The sequence below is a fragment of the Sorex fumeus genome, unplaced genomic scaffold, assembly GCF_029834395.1.
Source record: "Sorex fumeus unplaced genomic scaffold, SorFum_2.1 ptg000063l, whole genome shotgun sequence".
Taxonomy (NCBI): Eukaryota; Metazoa; Chordata; class Mammalia; order Eulipotyphla; family Soricidae; genus Sorex; species Sorex fumeus.
In genome coordinates, this window is record NW_026606120.1 from 63913356 (window position 1) to 63917484 (window position 4129).

Consider the following 4129-nt stretch of genomic DNA (forward strand, 5'->3'; position numbering starts at 1 on the left):
AGGGAGCGGAGGAGCGATAGTGGGGAGGCGGGACTTACGGGGAAGGAGGAGCCAAGGGAAGTGGGCGGGGCTGAGCTGGAGGTGAGACCCCCCCCAAGTAGGAAAACTTGAGGAAAACTGGGAAGGGATCTTGGGAAAGATGGAGATAGGAAAGTTGGGCGAGCTTTTAGACGGAAAATTATCTTTTTAGATGGAAGGGAAGTGGAAGAGGAACAGAAACAGCTCAGTAGGAGCCCATCCCAGTCCTCTCCAGACTTGGCCTTGCTTCTGTATCGTTGTGGGAAACACTGGGGAATGTCTCAGAGACATAAAATATTTCAGAATAGTAGATTTGGAAAGTGAGATTAACAGAACCTAAATGCTTAAAAATCTAGGGGTCAGATGCTAAGACTATATTTCAGTATAATTTCTGTTTTTTTTCTATTATGCATTAAAAAAAAAATTCTTTTAGGAAAAGGGCCCTGGGATTCACCAGAAGACCAAAGCTTCTTATAGCACAAAAACGGTTAAGAAAACTAATCCATAATGGATCTACAAGGTTATTTCCCACTATGCAGAGTGGAAATGATCTGAAAGGTATCGTGGTACCCACCAAGATTTATGTGGCTTGCAGCATTTATGTCTTTGTACTACTCAAAGGTTCCTTTTGCTTCCTCAGGTCTCTTTGGTATTACTGTATTTCAACCAGCTCGAATAAAATAGTCTAAATATTAAAACAAGGTAACCCCCAAGGGTGCCAAATAAACACTGGAAACCCTTATTTCCCAATCTGTAAAATGGGGTAAGAATTATACAACCAGTTAGAATTGAAAAGGAAATAAATATGGAGCATTTTTATAGTCTTCATAAAAAAGAAAAACTCCAGCTTGTTTTACAGTACTTTACTGAAAATTTTCTCCTCCCATTATTTGAAGTTTGGTGGTGAGCTTTAAATTTAGCTGTAAATTACATTTATGCCAATTTAAAAAAAAATAAATGAAAGCCTATTGGCAGCATGGATAAATTAAATTTGGCAGCACAGCTTTAATGCAGAGCTGGTTGTGTTTTGTCTTATAGTGGTAGGAGAAGGTGTGTGGTATTTTCACAAACTATTTACAAGGGGATTAGAGGCATTCATTCCTACTTTTCTTACGATGCCTTTCATGTTTGCTCCTTTTTGTAAAATCTTTATTATACTTAAACTAGAATTCAGTTTCTTGAAAGAGAAACTTCAAAAATAATTGGCATTGAAAGTTTCAGATATCATCAAGGATGGATGTTACAAAGATGTATTGATGAAGTTGTACCTTTATCACTGCATTACAGTAGACTGATAAGACAAGCATGAAAATATAAATGGTATCTTGCAAAATACAAGATAAAGGTCAATAAATTTTTATTGTGTTTATTGCACATAGTTTAATACTCCATGTGCTTAGAGTTGTATATTTTTAATAAACTCAGAATATAAAAAAAATTTGTTTGAGTATATTACAGAAAACCTATGTCAGTTTTATCACAGTTAATATATCATATTACAAAACCATTTTTCATTTTATATTATCTTAGAGACCTAGAAAAGTCTTGGAGTCTAAAAATGCCTTTATTTTCTAAAACTTGCCGATATAGCAAGTTTTTGGGTTTTTTGTTTGTTTGTTTATGAAAAACGCTTTAAAGAAACTTTCAACAGTATAGTTTTAGCCAAAACTGATTTCTAATACTGAAGTGTTGGATAAAATATGACAAAAAAATAAATACAAGTTTAGTGGGAAATAAAGAGTATGATTCAAATTTTATTGAAGAAAGAGTAAATGCCAGGAACACAAATCACTGGATGGCATTAGAAGAGATAACTATCTCTCACCTCTCCCTTATACAGGTGTTGCTCCAGAAAGGAACTTCCATTTGGTCAAACTTCTATTTTTAGCATATAGAGGCCAACTCTAGCAGAGTTTTAGAACTGGAGTCACTCCTGGTGATATAGGCCTGAAGGTTTGATGGTAGCCTATTCCCTGTAGTGCCCTGTGGGTGCATGTGATGGCAGGATCAAACTGAGGGGCCACTGTGTCTGGCATTTGTACTCTTTGTACAAAATTCTTTGAAAAAGTGTTTGTATTCTTTCCTCAGTAACTCTTGACCTTGCTTATTCACTCCTCAAGGAAAGAGGAATGGTTTAAATCATACCTTCTCAAATTGGGTTACAACTCTATATAGGTTGTATAACTTTTTGGGGGGGTCACACTCGGCAATGCACAGGGGCTACTCCTTCCTCATGCACTCATTACTCCTGGAGATGCTCAGGGGACCATATGGGATGCTGAGAATTGAACCCGGGTCAGCCACATGCAAAGCAAACACCCTACCCACTGTGCTATTGCTCCAGCCCTGGTTGTATAACTTTTAAAAAAGTTTTAAGGAAGTTTCTGTATGATATATAGGTATTCAAAATATTCAAATACACCTTAAGACCCAAAGGGAGGAAGAGAGAGAGAGAGAGAGAAGGGAGAAAGTGTCTGTGTAGAGGCAGGTTAGGAGAGAGGCAGGAGGGAAATGGGGGACATTGGTGGTGGAAAATTACACTAGTGAAGGGACCGGTGTTGGAACATTGTATGACTGAAACAATTCTGTGTATCTCACACTGATTCAATAAAAATTAATATAAATAAATTTAAACATTCAAATATATAGATATTCAAGATATAAATATTCAAAATAAGTCAAACATTTGTTTACCTATGTTTACCTACATTTCCTATTTTTAATACCTATATATCTGGGGTCATGTGATGGTTACTTTGATTAAAATGAATCACAAATGGAAATGTTTTAAGAAACCATGAATTAAACCATTGATGAATTTGGTAGAAAAGGCTACTGAGCATGTTTGTATTAACTCTTTCCAGCTCAGTATTTCTACTGTAGGATATAATAAAAGGCAGGACTTCTAACCTATCCAAGATTATATAGTAAATTAAAGAGGGAAGTTTCTGCTGCCATTATGGCTTTTTTAAAAAATGCTGCCTGTGCCTGGGGAGAAAACTTTGTCACAGGAAGAGTATTATAATTCTCCCAATTGCTCAAGATTCAAGCTCTGTCATAAACTGCTTTGTTGCAATATAGGTGAAATGTTATTCTCATATAAAGGTGAAATGTTATCTGGTCATCTCTATTTGAATTGAGTCAGAACACAGGTAGGGGTAAGGGTAACATTATATTTGAAACTTCCTAAAACCCCTGCAGATAGAAACTCTAAGCATTGAAGATTGGGGTTCTCATACTCACATATGGGACTGAAAACAGAGCCCAGGGCTCTGGGCTCACACTTGCTTATGGCAAGTGTGAAACTGGACTAAGGTTTCCTTTATAAAGTCTGTATCCTCCAAAAGTTGTCCCTTCTATTCTGAGGAAACCAATACCTCCCCACTTCCCAACCTATAGACTATGGAGTTTGAGGAAGATCGTATTCTTCCTGCAGTCTTGGGTGGAAAGATTAAAAGGCATCTTGGAGAAACCAACCCCTAAGCCTGTCAGAGATCAAATTTATATTTATGTTATTTCTATTGAGTAGAACCTACAAGGAGGTCAATGAAGAAAAATCTGGTTCAAGACCATTGAATCCCTGCCAAAGCTAAAATCAGGGACACCTTCACAAGTAGAAAAGTAGGACACAAGGAATTAGTCAAAAAAACACCCACAAAAAGCATGACAGAGACCTGAGGAAACACTCCTCATGATAGGCAATGCATGACTATACAGGACAGTACAAGTAAGAATAATTACTGAAATTGTATTTATGGCAATTCAAGAAAAAATGGTTGATAAATAGTATACTAAGAAAAAGATAAATGAATTTGACAAACCATATAGTTCTATGAACTTGAAAAAGATCAAATTCTTATTCTTCACATTTCAAGAAAGGAACTATATATATATATATATATATACATATGTGTATACATATATACACACACATATGAACCATGTTGTATATAGCAAAATGCACAGTATATACATAAGCTTATGCTATCTAATAAAATGTTATACATACTAGAATATATAAATATGTTAACATGTATTCTTGTATGTTCATATTTTAATTGTAGTATATTCTGTCATGTATTTTCATAATTACATGTCTATCATATGCATA